The sequence below is a fragment of the Budorcas taxicolor genome, chromosome 9, assembly GCF_023091745.1.
Source record: "Budorcas taxicolor isolate Tak-1 chromosome 9, Takin1.1, whole genome shotgun sequence".
Taxonomy (NCBI): domain Eukaryota; kingdom Metazoa; phylum Chordata; class Mammalia; order Artiodactyla; family Bovidae; genus Budorcas; species Budorcas taxicolor.
Genome location: NC_068918.1, coordinates 25,916,579 through 25,939,074, shown reverse-complemented (window position 1 = coordinate 25,939,074; position 22,496 = coordinate 25,916,579). Strand labels below are relative to the sequence as shown.

Here is a 22,496-nt window from a genome sequence, read left to right as displayed (position 1 = left end):
AGGGTTCGGCTCCGAGGGCGCCGGGGGCCCGGGCGCCTTGCAGAGAAGGGGGCCGGGAAGGGGTTCCGGAGCCTGGGCCCAAGCTGGAGAGGCGACGCCCGAGAGGACGAAACCGCGGCGGGGAGCGGTAAGCGGAGGGGCGCGCGAGTGGTGGGCAGCGGCGCGCGGCGGACGTCGCTCTGGACCCCGCGCCGCACGTCGCTCTGGACCCCGCGCCGCGCAGCTTTCTTCCGGAGTCGGGCGGGTCGTTGGCCGGGAGCCGGCGGGAGGCAAGCGGAGAGCCACGTCCCCCGCCGCGCGCCGAGCGCCGCGACCTGCGCGCCCGAGCCCAGCTCGGCTGGGGGGCGCGCGAGGCGTGAAGCTGGAGCCATGAGTTTCCCCGGCGGCGGCGCAGCTTTGAGTCCCTTTCCAACCCTTGGGCGCCCAGCGCAGAGCTGGGCGCACGGTAAGAACTCGGAGATCACTTTTCGGTGCGTCGGGTTCGGCCGGCCCAGCTGCGATTTCCCGGACTGCCGGAGGCTCCGGCTTCCCTCTGCCTGGTAGGTTGGCACAGTTTCGCGCCCTCCTTTCCCTCCGTCTCCCTGTTAATTGGGGTGGTGGTGGTCGGGTGTGCCGATCCTGGTGCTGGCAGCCCGTCTCTGCAACTGTGGAAGCCAGGCAAGCACGTCCCGAGCCTCCCTAGACGCCGGATTCCAAAGCCGCCGGGCTCCACCGACACTTGGGGAAATTGTTGGTAAACCTCACTCCCAGGCAGTCCCTGGTGGTGGGGTGGGGGGTGGGGCGTGCTTGACTCACAGGCTGGGAAGCTCTGTGAGCAATGCCACATGGGCTCTGGATCTGTCGCGGATGGAATCTAAGCTAAGTTTGTGACCTCAGAATTTTCTCATTTTCATCGCTTGTTTGAGGCATCAACCTCTGCTCAGGCTGGCGGGCATTGAAGGCTGAAACCGAATCCATTGCTTAGAAGTAGGAGGTGAACCTCATTTACTTGGAATTCCTTAGATCAGGAAATGACACTTTTAGTTTCTAGGGATCTCCATGTTATAAGGTTCTTTTAAACATTTTTTCATTAGTCATGCTTTAGAGAGTCATGGTTTAGTTGACATTAAATTTGAGAACGGACGTTCTCACTGAGAAATAGTTTCAAAACAGTTTTTCCCCCAGTATTTTATTTTTCACATAATAGACCTTAACCTTTCAGGAATTTCCTTTTCTTCAGGTTTTTTTTTTTTTTAATTTTGCAATAAATGATAATCTGTATGAAATGAAATAGGATATGCAATATTTTATAGAATTTTCTGACTACTTCTAAAATGAGATCCTCAAATTGTTTGCAGGATTCATGGAAGAAATAAAATATAGGATTATCTGAGTATTTGTGTATCATGTACTACAAGGTTACCATACAGATATGTGTCCTTTTGTAAAGTGTTCAGGTAAGATGTGTTCTATAAAAATAGAGAAGAGAAAATGTGGACAGAAGGGAAATTTGCAACAGAAAACAGTATAGACCCCTTGTCACTGAAGGAATTATTAGCACCTTCCTGGGCCTGCTGGGTGGAAGGATTTTAAAGTTCCTCTCTCTGAGGTTTGGGGCCTGGTTACGGGAAAGACTGTGTAATAAGTTAGCTAGGTTTGCCACATGAAGTCAGGACCATCATAATACCTAACATTTGTGTGTCTGTCTACTTTAGGATTTATAAAGTTAGTCCACAAATTAGCTAATAACATGTTTTCAGTGAGCTTTGTTGACCAGTCCAATATCCCACAGTGCTGCCTTGAGGGGATCTGATGGTCATCCAGAAGGAAAGGTTCTTCACTGAGGTTGTACTGCCCTTCCCAAGACCTCATTATAAAGGTTTCTTTTAATCTCTGAAAAAGTATTTTAAGATCATAGATGAAAATACATTCTGCAATTAAGCAATATTTGTTTATACATTTCTTAATATTTGTAGTTGAATATTTTGATATTTATTTCTATTTGCCTTGGATGACACTCTGTCCCATGAAAGAAATTACATGATTTCCACTCAATATTACAGTTTCAACAAATGATTGGAAAGGAATAAAGGAAGATACAGCATTTAGATTAGTGTTTTACTGTATCAATAATGTTTGTTTCCCAAAGGGGTAAAGAAACTAGTAAAAGATTAGCATTTTGTAGTTGCAATGTGTATTAAATATTACTTGCATGCATGCTAAATTGCTTCAGTCATACCCAACTCTTTGCAACCACATGGACTCCAGGCTCCTCTGTCCATGGAGTTCTCTAGGCAAGAATACTGGAGTAGATGGCCATGCCTTCCTCCAGGGATCTTCCCCACCCAGGGACTGAACCCATGTCTCTCATGATTTCTGCATTGGTGGGGGTTCTTTACCATTAGCGCCATGTGAAAAGGCCCAATATCATTAGCATGTTTGAGTCCTAAATATAGTACATGTTCTTATCCTTTTTTCACCTTCTTCCCCCATAAATTAAAAAAAAAGAAATAACTTTTTTTATGCTAGAATATGTTTGTGGCAGGCCTTTGAGCAGATCAAGACCCTCTTGTAGAGGGAAGGTCATCATTGTAGTGGATACTTTTATTCCGTTTGCTGAGAAGCGCTGAATCTTTACTATTATGAAGGAGTGGGTAAGGTGAAGATTCCATGTCCAGCAATCCTTCTGAAAGAATGGCTCCAAGTAGAGGACAGGACAGTTCTTTTGACTATATTATAAAACGCCTTAGGATTTTCTCATCTTGGAATTACATTATCTTCACGCATGGTAATCAGGTGGCCCTAGTGGTAAAGAACCTGCCTGCCATTGCAGGAGACGTGAGAGACACGCGTTCAGTCCCTAGGTAGGGAAGATTCCCTGGAAGAGGACCTGTCAGTCTACTCCAGTGTTCTTGCCTGGAGAATCCCATGGACAGAGGAGCCTGGTGGGCTACAGTCCATGGGATCACAGAGTCAGATGTGACTGAAGTGACAGCACGTATGCTTGTTGATTTGTAGAAAAAAAACTTGTTGGGGGTCACCAAATTAGCAGTGGATATTTGGATGACACAGTGTAATCTAAACCAAGAGTCAGTGCCTGACATGGGAATTAGGCAAGTGTATAAGTTCAGAGTACCAAAATGAAATTACTTCCCAGTGAAATTCATCTGATGAATTAAGGGCAGATTGGAAGTAGAGTTTAAAGTCCTAAATTTCAGTGGCACTGATCCATGCTTCTATTTGATGATGGCAGTAATTAGAAATGGATGAATTTCAAAAAGTGTGACTGATCCTAATGCCCAACTCTCACAGGAAATTATATATTTTAAAAGTGAAACCTTGCATTAAGTGGATAATATTTTTAATTGAAGTAGTTTTTCTTTAAAGAAAATCTTTCTGTATATTTTAGTAAATCAATGTAGTCCCAGTTTCTTACCCGTCTAACTTTAGTGTTTCACAGCTCCTGCTTGCACGTAGAAGAGTGGTTTGATTAGGGGGTGGTGGAGAGATATTACAGGAAAGAATCATACTAGAAAAAAAGGTAGTGTTGTGGACAGGATAAAAAGGAGACATTAGGGTTAATAAATTCTTGCTTATGAATTCCTGTGCATTAGACAATGGAAGGAAAACAAGAGTCCCTGGTAGATCATACAGCTATGTGAATGCTTCTATTTAAAACTGCCTAGGGCTTCCCCATGGCTCAGCAGTAAAAAACCTTCCTGCAATGCAAGAGACACAGGAAGGGTGGGTTTGATCCCTGGGTGGGGAAGATCCCTTGGAGGAAGAAATGGCTACGCAATCCAGTATTCTTGCCTGGAGAATCCCATGGACAGAGGAGCCTGGTAGGCTACAGTCCATGGCGTGGCAAAGAGTCAGACGCGACTGAGCGTGAGCATGAGAAAGTAATTCAATATTTTTTCAAAGAATTCTAATATTTTCATTTTTTAGCCTAGTGGAAATGAAGAGTGATATAGAGCAGATGTCTTATCCTTAGTTTAGGGCTGTAGAAATGGAAATACCATGAAAAGAAGAGACTTGTCTGTCATTTACAAGTAATTAGTGGCCTATTTTACATATGAGATTAACCTAAATGGCATATTTTAGTCTACTTTTCTCCTTTATGATTCCATATCCATGTTATTAAAGACTCTTACATTTCATTTTCTTACAGATCTAATTTATTATCCCATTTACTACTCATTACTGTCCATGAAATGTCAGCTCCCTGGAATGCTCGCTTATGTGTTTTCCAGGCTTCTGTAAACTGGCTGTTTTGGGGCCCTCTTCCCACAGCACCGTCCTCTCACTCTGCTTATCTCTTATCATCCAATCAGGGTTCCATCCTGGGGCCCCTTCTGATTCCCACAGAGCCCTGTGCTCATTGCTCAGCTCTCATTTGCTGGCTTCAAGTTTTTGGGTGTTTTACCAGTTGTGTTGCTGCCGTCCGCATGTCTCAGCAAGCTCCAGCCTATCAAGGGTATGGGTTTCAGATCCTCTGTCAGATGCCCAGAAGAGTATAAACCTGCAGGAGGCAGAGTGTTTAGAGAGTCTGTTAAATACCACAGAAAAGAAAAGGGAATGATTTTACTTTGGAAAAAGAAGAAATGATGGTTGAGACCATCTGTGTTTGTTTGTTTTTTTTTAAATTTTTTAAAATTAATTTGTTTGGAGTACAATTGCTTTTTTTTTAATTAATTTTTATTGGAGAATGATTGCTTTCCCACCCCCACCCCACCCCACCCCACCCCACCCCACCCCACCCCATCCCATCATGCTACACAGCATGTGGGATCTTAGTTCCCAGACCAGGGATGGAACCTGCACCCCTTGGCTTTGGAAGCGTGGTGTCTTAACCACTGGACCACCAGGCAAGTTCCATCTGTTTATTTCTTGAATGGAGTTCTGTCCTTAATTCCAGATAACACTATGAATTTTAACGTGCTTTAACATTACCACTGGATTTCCTTCTATTTGTTCCAACTCCCTCGGGGGAGCCCATAAACATGATCTTGGTAAGTGTTGTCATCAAATGTTAGTAAACAATTTCTGAAAGAACAGAATTTGCCTCTTCAGTAATATGTAGAAGCTATAAACATCCTGGTAATAGCATGATTTGTTTGGGCACTTTATATTTGAGAATAGTTATAACCATTAGGTAAGTGTAGTCCTGTTTTTAAAAATATAACAAAACACATGTGTGTAGTTAACTCTCAGTTATGGGTATGTCGTGTATCCATTGTAGACTGCACCCATCTGCTTTGCTCTAGACAGAGAGAATTTGCAACTGAGTGTATGTATGTGTCCACATGCGAAAAATATTTTTGGTATTATTTGTGGAATTAACAGGGCCTCTCTACTTAATTAGTGGAAAATATTAGGATTATCATAGTAAAATTCCCTGTGTGTTATTGTACATGATCATTCAGTAGAAATTGAGTAGGTCCACAGTCATTTAAAAAGCTGTCATTTCAATCTTTCCATTTGAAATATTCATTTCATATACAGATGCCATAGGGTTGTAAATTTGTTGATTAAATTAAGGTTTTTGCATTTTTTCTCATGTGTAACAAACTTAGCTACTAAGCAAAAGGGATTTAATGCATGCAGATGTTATACCACAACAAAGCTGAGTCAGCATTTCATAACTCTTAAAAAGAATTTGTAAAGGAAATGGGCTCACCAAGCTGTGGGTCTATAATATTTTTATTGATTAAAGTACACAGGCAATGTACTGGCTTTACTGTTGGAGTCTAATGACTATTGTGAGAAAAATGGGGATATTTGTTAGCAGTTCTTGAAGTGGGAGTTAACAGCATTAGTGTAAAATGTAGTGATCAGCAGATTGCGTTGTGAACCTAGTAGAGATTACTAATTTTAAAAAATAGACTGGGAGCATGGTTGGTGAACCAGGGGATGCCAGTGATGTCCTCGATGAAGCGACAGTCCTCCCCAGCAGAAAGATCAAATGGAGCACGGTAATTGGCTGAGGGCCATGGGCCTCTTGAACAAGTCTGTTCTGTTCCGGAAACCAAAAGTACCCTTCCTTATCTTTGCATACATTTTACTGTCAAATCCTCTTCTTCAGACTGTGCTGTCTCTACTTCTTAGGGATTGGAAATCCGTGCTGAAGTCACTTTTCATTAGAATTTGATCATCTGCATTTGTATGAAATGGATGTAGGGATCTTTGGCAGGTGCGGGGGGTGGGGGGAATTGTCATCCCTCTGAAATACCCATTATGAAAAGAAAACAGGACAGAATACAAAGGAAACAGAGGTAGCAGGAAAAAAGGAGCAGAGAAGAGCTGTGAACAATGCTCATTTATTTCGAATAAACGTATTTTAAAAAGTGAAGAAAAAGAAATAAAAGGCTACAGATTAACACCTTCATTTAGAGTAGTTCTGTACCTTGGAGTATTGAAAGGGTTATTGCATTTCTAAAGTAAGCTTACATCCAGAAAGTTGCGTCAGTGACAAAGGAACTCAAGAATTGCATGATAAAAATCACCAAGTAGTTTAAAAATGTTTCATGCCAGGGTGCACTCAACACCCTGACACCGGGTAGAGTGGTAGTGAAGACCGTCAGGCTGCGGGATAACACTGCTTACCTTCTTTACAGTTGTGACTGTCAGCTTTTCTTCTTGACACAGCGCTATTTTTGTTGTCTTGACTATATCTGAAGACAGACTCTAAGTAAAGGATTTCTGGAATTCCACAAATTCTGGTAAAGAAGGCCTCTTCTTGGGGCCTTGGCAGTTGGATGACAGCATCCTAGGAGGCTCGCATGGGGCCGGGCTCACCAGCCCCTTGGATAATCGGGTAGGGGCCAGCTGGATTTAGGAATCACCTGCAGTGTTTACACTTCTCCCAAGGGGGAAATGGGCCTGGCAGGAAGGAAAAAGGGGCCTGAAAGGGAATGTTGAACAGCTGTTTTCCATCTTCCCTGAAGAAAAAGAAGAGGAAATCGACTTACAGCAGGCATCAAGAGGGATTTATGCTAAATACAGGGAAGTTTTTCTGAATGTTTTAACCTTTAGAATGGATTTAGGAAGGAGGCCTTTGAGTTCTTCTCTGTTTAGAAAGGTTTAAGTGAGGTTGTCCAGGAGGGATGTTAGCATTTGTCTTCTGGGATTCTAATTTTAATCCTGCTGCTCATCTGGATTTGAAAATCTTGGAAATTAAAAGTGACTTAATTATGTGAATATAAAAGATATGGTGAGTTTTAGTGTTTGAAATAAAGTTGTCTATAGTTGTCTATAGTTTCTACTTAGCATTTTTATTTATTAGAGCAAAGTATTAATATTTGCTAACTGGTTAAATATTGATCATGCATAAGATTGCTTCAGCGTTTCATTCAGATACACATTACAGTGTCTGAAAGCCCTTCTCCCCTATGCTCAATCTATTTTCTCCTCAAACGGATCACTTTCCGCTGCATTTCTTTTTTATTGTAGAAAATCTTTTTTTATAAAGGGCTTGGCAGCAGATTGTGGTGTTCCATTTGGACTTTCAGTAATATCTTTTACATTTCTCTACCCCATTTTTATAGTAGAACTAGACTGCAACAGTGGTCACATGAATGTATGGGGCATTCATTAGCCATGTGGTCAAAACATAGAGGTTGCCCATGTCAGAAAGAGCTTGGAAACTTCGCTTGTATTCCAGACTTCTTAACAGCAGTATTTTTGGTTAAAAAGAATGGCATGTATAGAAACAGAACGTGAGCTTTGTTTCATTTTTGTTCAGGAAAATAGACTCTAGTAGAATTAATTTGTGGTTTCAGGCCAGTGGTTGTGTTTTTTCACAGTAATAAAATTAGGCAGGACTTAAGATGTAATCATCTTAAAAGCATGTTCATACTGATGCTGCTAAAGGTGTTAGAAAACAGACTCAGCCAATATTGGGTCAGTGGGTTTGGGGGGTGCCAAGAACAGGAGCCCAACAATGTCAATGTCTTAGGCAGCTGAAATGGAATGTTTCCACTTAGTTTTACAGCCCATAGTTTTAAAGCAATTTTGAAATGTTTTTCACAGTTACCTTTCTCAGAGGAAACTGATTTCTTGGAATCACTGAAAAGCCTGCAGAGTTAACCAGTTAAAGTGTCTTTGGCTGTCTCCCTTAGGTATGAGGTTGATTTCTTCTCTTTTCCTCTATTTTGAAGGTAAGTCTTTCACAAGTTAGAGCATGTTGGTTCTAATGAGAACCCAGGCAAAATAGAGAGCAGAATAATAATTGACCTATTACTTTTATCCAATAGTTCAGTTTATCATTTCTTAAACTTTAGTGCAAAAATTTAAGATCCACTTTTTTTCTCTTAAGGAAACCAGTATTGTTCAGATTGGATTCATCCTGTTAATCACATGCTCTGTTAGGGTTCCAAGCTTTTCAGCATCAATAGTTTTTAGATTTACTGTGACTTGCATAGAGTTATTCTAAATAAAATTCAAATTAACAGATGGTATTTGAGTATCTGCTGTAGGAACTTGAAAAATTCAGTTTCACCTCAACTTGTTAAATGTAATCTGGCAAGTTTTAGGGTAAGTTGGGCCACTTTCAATATCTCTTTCTTGGGGAAGAAATGTGTTGGCAGTATTTATACTACTAAATTGCCATAAAATGATAAATCCTGTGCCTAAAGAAGTTGAATGGAGCTAGCAGTATTCAGGTGGTTGTGTAACAGACCCTTCTTTGTGTGCTTACACCGTTTTTTCTTGTTGGTGAAGCCACTGAAGTTTGGTTCAGTGATTGCAAGTTTTAGAAAAGATAAATCTGTGTTACCAGGAATGAATGCTTTGATATATAACTTTTTCCAGTGTACTTTTGAACCTGAGAGTCAGATGAAAGAACGTTCTACTTTAGCGATAGAGATACTGAAAGGATTTAGTCATTCAGCAAGTACTTGCCAGGTACTTCATGTTTGAGGGGACGTCTGGTTGGAGCTGAAGCGGGGCAGTGTGCAAAAAAAAAAAAAACGACATGGATTCCAGCCTCCAGGAGCTATGAAGTCTGGTTGGAGAAGGATAACTGAGTATGAAACTTTATGAGAACAATTAAGTGTTAAACAGACAAATCCTTGCAACAGGATTGCAGGAAGAAAGATGTCTGTGAGCATTACGTGGGCGAAGAATACTCAGCAAGGAGGGGAAAATAAACTGCACCTCAGAGGATTTTATGCCAAAAGGGGGAGGAGAGAAAGCCTTGCAAGCACAGCCACCAGCTAAGCAAAGGCGCAGGAAGAGGAGTGAGCTAAGGAGTGGGGTAGCCGCCAGGTCAAGGAGAACTTCTTAGAAAAATCATGCAAACTCCCTTATCTCCTTTCATGACAGTCTCTCTCCTATCTTCTGTACCTTCTTCATGAATTCTTTCCTTGTTTTCCACAAATCTTTTTGAAGGCCTGTGTTGCACATAATCATTCGTGCATGACACCATAGGGAAGACAAAGAAGATCTAAGGGGATCTAAGATCCCCACCTCCCAGCAGCTTATACCTGAGCAGGTGAGATCTGTCTCAGAGCCCTTTTGGATTCAGAGAGGACTGAAACAATAAATGTGAGAAAAGGAGAAAACAAGTATCTTCAAGTAACTCAGTGTGCATGTTATTAGTACTGAGTGTATTAATTAGTGGAGATAAAGATAGTTATAGATAGCTAGCTATAGACATTCTTCCTGATCCCTTTTTAAGACCCAGTTCAGATGCCCTTCGGTGCAGCCATCCTTCTTCAACTCAGTTGGAAGTATTGATTTCTAAAAATTTCAATAGTACTTTGTAATTCTCATACAATTCTTTTTCTTTTGGCCTCAAGGATCTTAGCTCCCCAACCAGAGATCAGACCATGCCCCTGCAACGGCAGCTCAGAGGCCTAACTACTGCGCTGTCAGGGAATTTTCTTACTTCCTTTTTCTTTAGTGGTTTGTGTAGATATTTTCTTTGTTTTACCATTTTATAAAAGGGCAGGTGCACTTTCTTGGTTGGCACCTTCCCTGAATTCTCAAAGAGTATTGAGCAATGCGTGTATGGGGCCCTAGGGGAGGGCACTTGTGGATAGAGTTGCTAGGGAATACTTCGTAGATAGCACTGTGCTCTTTGAGAAAGGTATGAGGTTGATGTGGAGCAGGTAGAGGGAACCCTCAGAGAGAGTAACAGTAGGAATCAAGGATAAAATATGAGTCGTGCTCAAGCAAGGATGAGCAGTTAAGCGTGAAGGGAGAGTTTGTGTGGGAAGGAAGTGAATGCTGATGTTGAAGAGACGGGCCAGAACTAGACTGTGGAAGCTCTTGGAGGAGAAAATTGTTATTTCTGCTGTGGGAAATAGAGGCTCTTGAGTAGGAAAGTGGTTATGATGATGGTGATTTATTTAATTAGGAAGGACCTTGATAGTTTACAAAGATAGTTATTTCATGGGTAATGCTGTCAGACTGCATGGGCTTATATCTTGGCCCCTTCACTTTCTGTGTGATCTTGACTGGTAAAGAATCTGCCCGCAATGTGGGAGACCTGGGTTCAGTCTCTGGGTTGAGAAGATCCCCTGGAGAAGGGAAAGGCTACCCACTCCAGTATCCTGGCCTGGAGAATTCCATGGACTATACAGTCCATGGGGTTGCAAAGAGTCCAACACTTCGAGCAACTTCCACTTTCACTTTTCTCTTCCTTACTATTCTGCTGTGCCTCGGTTTCCTCAGCTATGGAAAGGGGACGATATTAGTATCTGTGTTACGGCATTGTGGTGAAGATTAAATGAGTTAACCCATGTGAACTACCTAGCATAGTTCCTAGTATTCGGTAAGCACTATATATGTTTATTGTTTCTAGCAGCCTTTGGTGTAGATAAAATAAAAATTACGATCCCTACTTTAGAAATGGAACGAGGCCTGGAGTGCTGCAGTCCATGGGGTTGCAAAGAGTTGGACACAACTTAGTGAACAACAACAATTTTAGGAATGAGAACATTGTAAGACTAGGACTGCGTGTAGTTTATTAGGGCTGCTGTAACAAAGTACCTCCGCTTGAGTGGCTCACACAACAGAAATCTACTGTCTCACAGTTCTGTGAGGCTAGAAGTCCAAAACGCAAGCATCAGCAGGATTGGCTCCTTCCACGGCCGAGAGAACCAGCCCCATGCCTTTCTCCCAGCTTCTGGTGGTTTCTTTCCGTCTTCAGTGTCCTTGGCTTGTGGACACTTCACCCTGATCTCGTGCTGCATCTCATCCTGGCATTCTCCCTGGTTTTGCATTTCTGTCATCAGACTGCCCCTTTTCATAAAGATAACCATCGTATTGGATTAGGAGCCCATCCTACTCCAGTAAGCCCATCTTAACTTAATTATAATTGTTATATCTTAATTATATCTGTGGTTTATTTGGACCCTGTTTCCAAATAAGGTCATATTTTGAGGCCTTGGGTATTAAAACTCCAACACAGGAATTTTTGTAGGACCCAATTCCACCCATTACTGATTTCAAGTTAGACCTTTTGAGTCTACTACACTATGCCATGACATGCCTAAAGGACTGTAGAAAAGAGGAGGCCTCTGTGGTTTTATATGGGAGATAAGTAATGAGCTATCCATGGCTCTTCTGCCTCCTCTTTGTCTGGACTTGCACTGTTTCCTGAACAGCAGTGGACACATTGTGCATGGTTGGCCTTGGATATTTGTGTGCTCCCTAAGTCCTGAAAAGATCTTTTTGCCTTTCTTCTATCTTTGCAGGATGGCACTCTCCATGACTTCTTTCCATTTAGAATTAGAGATAAAGATATTAAGGTAAGTTTGAAAGTGAAGTCACTCAGTCGTGTCTGACTCTTTGCAACCCGGTAGACTGCAGCCCACCAGGCTCCTGTGTCCATGGGATTCTTCAGGCAAGAATACTGGAGTGGGTTGCCATTTCCTTCTCCAGGGGATCTTCCTGACCCAGGAATCGAACCCAGGTCTCCTACACTGCAGGCAGATGCAGGCAGACGCTTTAACCTCTGAGCCACCTGGATAATTTCAATTTTCTCTGTAAATTTGGATGATATGTTACTGTCCCCAAATATAGGTGATAAAGGAAGAATTGAATACTTTTGAAAAGAGGCAAAAATCTAATGTTGCAGAATAAGGATTTTGCTGAGGATTTAATTGAAAATGAGTAAGTGAGTAGATATGCAGCTGTGAGGTAAGATAGAAATTGATGCCTCTGGGCTTCCCAGGTGGTGCTAATGGTAAAGAATCTGCCTGCCAATGCAGGAGATGTAAGAGATGTGGGTTTGATCCCTGGGTTGGGAAGATCCCTTAGAGAAGGGAATGGCAACCCACTCCAGTATTCTTGCCTGGACAGTCCCATGGACAGAGGAGCCTGGGGGACTACAGTCCATTGGGTTGCAAAGAGTCAGACATGACTACACATGCGTGCACACAGGTTTTTAGTGTTGAGTTTCCCAAATCACTGAGAGGTTGAGAAATATTCCAAAACAATAGAAATGACCCATGAAGATTAAAAAGAGTACAGAGACAAATAATGATTGCAAGAGATGAACGTGCCAGGAGAGTCACCCCTGACGAGTCACTGAGAAAACTAAGGTGGCCCCAGGAACGGAAGAGGCTGGTTCCCATCTTGCTTGTGGGTTGGGGAGAATGGCTTTCAGCCTCCATGGAGAGCACAATAAAGGATGTATCACTGAAAGAGTCAAAATTACTTCACAGACTCTTTCATTTGGAGCATCTTAAGTGTCATCTCTGCCCATTTAACTCAGGAATTGACTTGGCAAATGGTCATCTAGTCTCCACATTCATGTAGGACAGAACATAAGAAGAAGGTCTAAGAAATAAAATCAGTACAAGAGGAGTTTTCTCCAGCATGGATGAAGAGAATTCCTTCAGGTTTGACCAAAAGAAATAGCTAGGTAGAATCTGGCCATGAGCAGAGATGGGGTGAAATGAGTAGGGTGGATATGAGAGGTGTTATTCCTAGTTTTAGATACAAAGAATGGGGCTACCACTACCAGAATAGAATGCCAAAGTCAGAAAAAAATACAGTAAATTCACTGATAGGAGGATATAGACACCAAGTTAAATGTTCATGACCTAGAACATACAGACACAAACATTAAATATCTGGCAGTTTCAGGCTCTGAGTTGAGCTATTTCTGGCAGGAAAATGTGTTTTGGCCTGTGAATCTGTCACCATCAGTTCAGAAATTATTGTCTTATTCTTCACAGCATGCATGGTCTCTACTGTCTAGTAACATATCTCCTCAAAAATTGTGTCTTGACTAGTAATGTTTTATAGACTGAACTATAAAAACTGTCACAAGGAGTTTTTAGCACAAAATAATAGGAATAATGTAGGTGTGAAAGGAAGAATAATTAATTAGAAAGCACCCTTATTCTTTTGACATCTCTGCATAAAAGAAATGTTGGCAGTACAGAGGATTTTTTTTTTAAATTTCCAGTAGCATCAACATATATACACTATCATGTGTAAAATAGATAGCCAGTGGGAAGCTGCTGTATGGCACAGGGAGCTGAACCTGGTGCTCTATGATGGCCTAGAGGGGTGGGGTGGAAGGGAGACTCAAGAGGAAAAGAATATATATACTTAATGTTCATTCACATTGTTGTAGGGCAGAAACCAACATACATTACAGAGCAATTATCCTCCAATTTAAAATAAAATATCCAAATAATAGCAATAATAAAACCTTTATAACAAACCATTACATTATGATGATAATCTTTGGGAATGTGGTTAAAAGAAGGGACATGAAGGAAATTTAAATTTGAAACTTAAATTTCAGAACAGAAGATCCTCAGTGAAAGTCTTAGCATATGCAGCCATCCTGCATGAAGGAGGCCTGGCTGGTCTGAGCTTGGAGAAAGGGGAGGAGCAGAATGTCTAATCCCATGCAAAAGGGGCCGAAAATTTTGAGGTGACATTTAGGAGAAAACTGTCAGGAAACCCATGAAAACCACTCATAGAATGTTGGGAAACAGCACGGAATCCTCAGGGAGTGGACTGTGGTCAGAAGCAGACCAGGCACGTTGACCAGGACATGGTGGGCTTGGGGGTACAGGAGCCAACCACAGTCAAGGGTATACGTGGGGCTTTGCCTGAGTGAGGGTTGGAAGGGTGCTGGGCAGAGGGCAGCTCTCAGTCAACTCTGTCATTAATAATCACACTCAGCAGTCTTTTAAAGTTCAGGCATTGTAATACATTTTACCTCCAAAAGTTATACTCGAAAGATCTTTATTTATTCTTTTTATGTAGTTGTATTTATATAGTTATCTAACTGTATGTTTAGTTATCTCTGAGTATTTAAAGCTTTGCATCTTAAACACGTTCATTAAATTCATCAATTCCATAAATATTCTCTGTTTCTTAAGTGCTGGGCATGCTTAGGTGGTGGGGATATAGCAAAAAGCAAAGTGCCCTCATGGAGCTTACATTCTAGAGGGGAAAGCCAGGCACACACAAAAAATAAGTCGGTTGTACAGTAATTAGAGTTATAAGTGCCATGAAGGAAAATAAAACCCAGAAGGGAGTTTAGGGAGTGATGGTGGTTAAACGTGTAAGGATGTAGCTTAGATGAGATGGTCACATCTGGCCTCACTGAGAAAGTGACATTTGAGCAAATACTTAAAGGAAGTGAGGGAGCAAGCCGTGCAGATGTCTGGGGGAGGAACAGGCTCATAGGCACTGGGAAGGGAGTGCCCACATGTGTATAGGGATAGAGAGACCATGTGACTGGGAGGGAAAAGAGTGGGAGAGCTGTAGGATGTGGAGACTCCACAACCGGTCCACATAATGACTTGAGAGCTCTTGGTGGTACTTTGGGACTTCCCAGGTGAGGCAGTGGTAGGGAATCCTCCTGCCACTGGAGGAGACCCAGGAGATGCAAGTTCAATCCCTGGGTCGGGCAGATCCCCTGTAGGAAGAAATGACAGCCCACTCCAGTATTCTTGCCTGGCAAATCCCACAGCCATAGGAGCCTGGCAGACTACAATCCACGGGTTCTTGAAGAGTCAGACATGACCTGCGCGACTGAGCAAGCACACATGTTGGTACATGAGATGGGAAACCTTTGGAGGGTTTTAACCAGAGTGGTGACATAATCTGAGTTATGGTTGAACAGGTCAGCTCTGGCTCCTGTGTCGAGAATGACCACTGGAGGTGAGGGCGAAGACAGGGAGACTAGTTTGGAAGCTATTGGAGTAATTTGGGCAAGACATGATGTGGCTTAGGCTGTTACGGTGGTGGCGAAAGTGGCTGGATTCTGGATGTATTTTGAGAATGGAGCCAACAGAATTTGCTGATGGTTTGAATATGGAGACAAAGCGGGGAAGGGAAGGAAGGGAGTTTGGGCCTGAATTTCTGGCAGGATTGATTGCCAGTAATTGAGACTGAGATGGGGAAGTCTGAGACGGCAGTGCCTGCGTCTTTGGGTTAATTACATCTCTGTATCTTTGTTCTACAAACCAAGTCTGTGGTATTCTGAGTTTTGATTATGATTCATAGGAGGACATTTGGAAAGTACTCAGGGATTTTAATGCCAAGGAACTATGATCCGTGAGACAAAAAGGAGGATGAGAACAAAACTACACATAAAAAAGTTTGAGAATGTGAAGACAAAAAAAAAAAATAGAAGATTAAAAAATGGAAGAATGCTTAAATATAAGTAAGAGATGAAAAAGAACTGTGTATAGTGTTAAAAGCATCACTCCATACGTACCATCCAATAAGTGACATTTTAATTTTAAACAAATGAACTGGAATGGTATGTTTAGTGCCAGCAAATTACTTCCTAGTGAAAGTCTTCTAAGCTTTTCCAGCTAACATTATGTATTTCATTTTTAGACAATATCTGAAGCTTTTAAGCTGTTTAATACTAAGTCCAGTATTCTGCTGTGTCCTTTGCTTCAACAGCAACATCCTTGGACACAATCATTTTGGGGGGTTTAAAATGGAACAATATCAGAAGTTGAGTAAGGAGAAAGAGTTGGTGAAAAGTATCATGACATTTTCTTATGTAATGGGACAAAGTGCTATAGCAAGACTTTCAGAATTCTAACAGAAATTTAGATCATTGAACTAAAAAGGAGGTCAGGGAGTTCCGACCACGGTTGGGCTCAGTGATTCACTAGAAGGACTCAAAAAGTTGTTAGAATTGTGGTTATAGTTTAACACAGCCGAAGGATAGAGACTGAAATCAGTGAAGAGAAAAGGTGCACGGGGTGAAGTCTGGGAGGAACCGGGCACAGGCTTCCGTCGTCCTCTGCTAATGAAGTTCCACTCCTGGCAAGAATATGTGACAACACTCACAAAGAGTTGCCAGCCAGGGGAGCTCACTTGAGCCTTGGCATTCAGGGATTTTATTGGGGTTCAGTCGTGGAAGCTTGTAATGCCTGCATGACTGACTTTAGCTATTCAGATTTTGATCCCCCAGAGCAAAGACAGTTCATTGTGAATCCCATTGTTAGTATAAACTGTCTGATATTAATAGTACCACATGGCCCAAGGCCTCAGGCACCCAAAAATCCTCTTATCACATAGAATATAATGAGAGCTCAGAACTCATCTCCCATGAACCAGACATGGGCCAGTCCTTTCTTAGAAATGTGTAGGATTTGAGTTAACCCTTTCCTGCATAGCTAGGTAGGGCTTTGAACATGGTATTAGTGCTTCCTAGAATCATTATCATTAGAGGGTAAATGTATAGGACCTAATGCTGAAGGAGATGATATAAGAACATATTCTAAATATGCATAGTTTTAGGTAAATAGGTAAATGAATGAACCAGAGTAGATTATGTATGAGAAGTTAAATGTATTTTGTGGTACTTTGCCTGAAAAATATATAATTGTTGTCATGACTTATCCCACAGAAGTTTCCAGATACTGGGCTAGAAAAATACAGGCACTGACCTCCAAGTATGGTATTGACTGGAGTCAGGAAAGAGGTAGAAAGGAGGGAGGGTAGCCTGGAAGTTGATGTTGAGGCAGAAGAATTGACTCATGCAACTCATGCAGCTATGGAAGCGATTGTCTGTAAGCTAGAACCCAGGAAAGGTTGACAGTATAAGTTCCAGTCTAAGGGCAGGAGGAGATGATGTCTGCGCTCATCAGTAAGGCAGAGAGAAAGGGAGGGAAGAGGGGATTTCTCCCTTCCTCTGCCTTTTTGTTCTATTCAGATCCTTAGTGAATTGAACAAGACTCACCTACATTTGAAACAGCAATCTGCTTTATTCAGTCTGCCACTTCTAATGCTAATCTCTTCAGGAAACCTTTCACAGACACAACCAGAAATAACGTTTCATCAAATACCTGAGCACTGTATGGCTGCAGTCAGATTGACACATAAAAGTAACCATCACAGGTGCTGAGAAAAGAAGTTATATATCTCAAAAATCAAAGGAGGAGATTTGGTTACAGAATTAGAGATACTTATGTCCACAAATTCAAAGAATTACATTGTTAACTGAAAATTAATATATAATACCATTTATGACTTCCCTGGTGGCTCAGACAGTAAAGCATCTGCCTTCAATGTGGGAGACCTGGGTTCAATCCCTGGGTTGGGAAGATCTCCTGGAGAAGGAAATGGCAACTCACTCCAGTACTATTGCTGGAAAATCCCATGGACGGAGGAGCCTGGTAGGCTACAGTCCATGGGGTCGCAAAGAGTTGGACACGACTGAGCGACTTCACTTTCTGTCACTTTCATGGGAAGTAGAAAATGTATTTCAATCAAATGTAAGATTTAAAAATTTTAAGTTCAGAAGTAAGTTTTTCATCTTTAAACTTCAAGACCTATGTTCAGGATATTTTTCTGACTGGGTGAGCACATATACAATCAGAATGGTTTATCAGTAAGCTTTATCTCTCTGTATAAAATTTGGTTGCCAAAGAAATAGTATTAAATGTAGAAACTTATTTTCTCCTCACATGTGTTCAGTTACTTGGAATGTGTAGCCTCAAAGTTATAAATGAGCCATTGAGCAGGAAGAAAGACCAACTTCTTGGCATCAGATACTTTATATTTGTCAAAATATTTGGTATTTGTAGGCTTTTGAAGACTCTACAAGGTTATGAATACATGGTGCATTGTACCTATTTTAAAAATAACCTTCTGTGAGTGATGGTTTGTGAGCACTTCCTCCTGGTGTCATGGCGCGCTTTCTCTCCTGTGGACTAACCTTGGTGTTCTTATTGACAAGATGATGACAACTGCCAGCATTTGTTGAACACTGTGTAAATCCCAGTGACCTTTTTAATGCTTGAAGCTAATTTAAGATCACAGAAACACTGTGAGGAATGTATCATTTTATCCATTTTATAGAGGAGGAAACAGGAACATCGCAAAGGATATGGTGGTGCGGGGATTCAAACTCTCAAGTCTGGCTCCTGCTTGTGCCCTCAATCACTGATCGGGTTCTGAGGTGAATGATGAGAACTGGCATTTTGGGGGAACCCTTACCAGAAAGTGTTAATTACTTCCCAGGTGTTATGTCATTTAATCTCCCAACCAGCCTGTGAGACAAGTACCATTGTCCTCTTCATTTTAAGTAAGGGAATTGGTTTAGCTTGCCCACAGTCACACAGTGGTGAAAAAAGCCACTCTGACCCCTGGGCCAGCCTTCTTAACTGCCTCACCAGTCTGCCCTTATGAATCTGTGGCAGGAAGAAAATTTTTCCTTTAGTTTTCATGGACATCTCCTGGTTTAAGTTAACTGTTATTTGAAACTGTATGAGGTTATATTTAGCTCTTGGCTTCATTATCTTTATTCATCTTCTTTACATGCTTTATGCTTTTAGTCAGTTATGCCCGAAAATAGTGTTTTCATGTTTAAAGCTATTGCTGAGAAAGTCAAAGCTAGTTTTTGAGACTCTTCTAGAAAAATCTTTGATTCCGAAAAATTTTGAACACAAAAAGGATTGCTGATTTTCTTTGGGGCCAGGTACAGTAAGTTAAATAAATTGCTTTGGACTAAGGGAGAAATTTTACCTTGTAGCCTCATGCCTAATATAGTTTCTAGGTTTATGGCTGCTCAATACATAGCTGAATTAATGAATAAATACAAGAAAGTCTTACTCCCAGTATAGGTATGGAATTGGTATTCCAATTCTGGAAAACAATACAGTGGAAAACTTAAAATACATAAGCTACCACTTTTTAAAAGATTCAGAATGCCAAAAAAGAAATACACTTACTTATACTAAGATCTGCTGAAGAAGGGATATGCTACCCACTTTGGTATTCTTGGGCTTCCCTGGTGACTCATCTGCTAAAGAATCCACCTGCAATGCAGGAGACCTGGGTTCGATTCCTGAGTTGGAAAGATCCCCTGGAGAAGGGAAAGGCTACCCACTCCAGTATTCTGGCCTGGAGAATTCCATGGACTGTATAGTCCATGGTGTCACAAAGAGTTGGACATGACTAAGCGACTTTCACTTTCATACTCAGCATTAGATTATTCTGAAAATAATGTAAGAATAAAAAATTCTGAAAATAGGATATTGTCGTCCCATGTCATCATTAAGAAAATCCATGAAAACTGTAACAAGTACCGATCAGAAGATATCCAACTGTTACACTGCTAGATAAACTAGAATTTACTTATAGCTTGTCTTAGAGAGTCTAAAACCATTTCATTTTCTCTTTGAGCATTTTTGCAGGTAAAATTCAGTACTCTAGTAGTCTCTTTAGTGGCTTTGTAGATACTTCTCTCCCCCTACTCTCCATCCTGTTCTCTCTTCGCCTCCATGAAAATTTTACTTCCTCTCTGCTTTCTGTAGGACAACCACTCTCTCAAAAACAGAATCTTAATGGTTTTTAGTTTTGTAGGAATGCGTAGCAGGCAAAACTCTCTGCCTGAATATACCTTAAGTTTGATAGCCACTAAATTACTCAAACAAAAGTCTGCGGTGCATGTGAGATGGAGATTTCAGATTTGACGCCAGAAAATACGTATGACCACTTAAAAATATAATCCAGCTTAATTCTCCTTCTTATATAAAGAAGTTATACAGTTACTGTTGTTGATGTTGCAAAGATGTGAACTTCAGAGAAAATGTAGAATGAGAAAATGTGGAATCTTCTAAACAACTTTCCTAGAGACACGTGGAAATTTTCTTTCACTGTGCAGGGCTGCACTTAACTTACAGACCTAACCTAAAGTTTCTCCAGCATTGAGTGTGAAGGGGGTGAACACCATTATTCTACAGAGTGTGGTTTTGCTCTGTGGGTTCAGGGTTATGATTACTCCCTCAGTAGTTTGTGTAAATTCTTGGGGTTCCGTATGTTATAATTTCATATTGTGGACTTTTGTTTGGAAATGACTTTTTGGGGAGATATATTTCATTTCACCCTTAAATAAGGAAACAGTAAGCCGTCAGTAAAAAAAGAACTTTCATTTTGATTAAGAGTGCTTGGTTTTTAAATTTTTCTTTTTTGGCTGAGTCCATAGGCTTTACACATCAGGGAGTATAATTTTAGGGAATGATTGTATGGTACCAAAACCATATGTTTTCTTAGCATTTGATATATTTAAGAATAATGTTAGATTTATTTCACTACAAAAGTCTACCAAGGACCTATAAGGTTTTATTTTTATACTGAGGTAAAATAATTTTTAAAATTATCCTAATGATGCATTTAATAAAATTGAAATAGAAAAGCGAGGAGAACTTTAAATATATATGTATATTCTACTTAAAACATATGGAAATGGTGCAGTAGTATGTGTGAGACCACGGCAAGATGTTTCTCAAATACTTGGAAATAGGTTTCTTTGAGAGTCAAATCCTAAAATAGATCAGAGAAGGAAATATATAGCTCTGCTGGGAGATATTAGTGCTCTCAGACCATTGGTTTGCCTAAAACCTGACTGGAGGCCTAAGCAGGAAGGGAACTTGGGTTCAGTGGACGCATGAAGAAGGAGCTGAAGCTGCAAACTTCTGCAAAGTCTATGCGTTTACCAGGGCATAGGTACAATGTCAGGGGCATTCAGTTGTCTGTTTACTAGACTGTTTTAGCCCTTCATCAATAAGGGCACCTCCAGTTCTAGTGTGGGAGGGTCAGCTGTCCTAGACATGTATTTGGTAGGCCAAAAAGTTTGTTCGGCTTACAGGACAACCCAAACAAACTTTTTGGCCAACACAGTATTAACTATTGGGCCTGTCCATTGGGTTGGGCAAATTAGAATGGTTACTGTTGAGCTAAGCTTAGTGGAGGTGGTGCAGGAGCTCTGGGGAGGGGTTGGTGGTGCACGTTTTACTGTTCTTTCCTAAGTGGCATTCAGTTCAGTTGTCGCTCAGTTGTGTCCGACGCTTTGCAACCCCATGAACCGTGGCATGCCAGGCCTCCCTGTCCATCACCAACTCCCGGAGTTCACTCAGACTCACGTCCATCGAGTTGGTGATGCCATCCAGCCATCTCTTCCTCTGTCGTCCCCTTCTTCTGCCCCCAATCCCTCCCAGCATCAGGGTTTTTTCCAATGAGTCAACTCTTCGCATGAGGTGGCCAAAGTACTGGAGTTTCAGCTTTAGCATCATTCCTTCCAAAGAACACCCAGGACTGATCTCCTTTAAAATGGACTGGTTGGATCTCCTTGCAATCCAAGGGACTCTCAAGAGTCTTCTCCAACACCACAGTTCAAAAGCATCAATTCTTCGGTGCTCAGCTTTCTTCACAGTCCAACTCTCACATCCATACATGACCACAGGAAAAACCATAGCCTTGACTAGATTGACCTTTGTTGGCAAAGTAATGTCTCTTCTTTTTAATATGCTATCTAGTGTTCTTGCCTGGAGAATCCCAGGGACGGGGGAGACTGGTGGGCTGCCGTCTATGGGGTCACACAGAGTCAGACACGACTGGAGTGACTTAGCAGCAGCAGCAGCAGGTTGGTCATAACTTTCCTTCCAAGGAGTAAGTGTCTTTTAATTTCATGGCTGCAATCACCCTATTACAATTCATTTTTTAGCATTTATTTTTAGTGGTATCCCAGGGGCATTTGTGACAGGGGCTGACAACGCAGACTCCATTCAAGTACAATATGGTGGTATTCTTGACTGTTTGAATTGCTCCAAGCCCAGGGCCCTTCCCACTGCCTTTGTTCTGATTCCTTATACACCAGGCAATTATCTAATACTTCTGCTTCCTGTGTATTTTTCTAATGAAGCCAGAAAATATTTCCCAGTCTTCTTGATCGTTGTATTTCTGAAAAATGAATGCACTGACATTCTGGCTTTATATATGCTGAGGGAGGAGGGATTTAGTTTTATTATCATAACATCAGCTTCCATCTCTTAGGATGATCAGCTGAGATGATAGTCTGAGCCAAGACCAGACCCTGGACTGAGGTGAAATCATCATCCCTGGCAATGGGAGTAGATATCCTCCAAGTACTCTTGTACTCTTTCCACGATATAAACCTGTTACTGGAAATAGCTCCCCAGCCAGAGATTGTTTTTCCCAGCACTTACTGTATCGTTGTGCCTTTCTTTCCAAAGAATACAGTAATAAGCAGTCACTTTTTGTACACCGAG

General features: G+C 41.4%; 1 protein-coding gene across 1 annotated transcript in view; it reads left to right on the top strand.

Moving 5' to 3' along the window:
- Nucleotides 1-422: 422 nt before the first annotated feature.
- DSE (dermatan sulfate epimerase) overlaps nucleotides 423-22,496 on the top strand; it is a 72,662-nt gene continuing 50,588 nt past the window's right edge. Inside the window, exon 1 of the mRNA XM_052645925.1 lies at nucleotides 423-539. The gene's annotated coding sequence lies outside the window, so the exon portion shown is untranslated. The remainder of the gene's footprint in view (nucleotides 540-22,496) is intronic.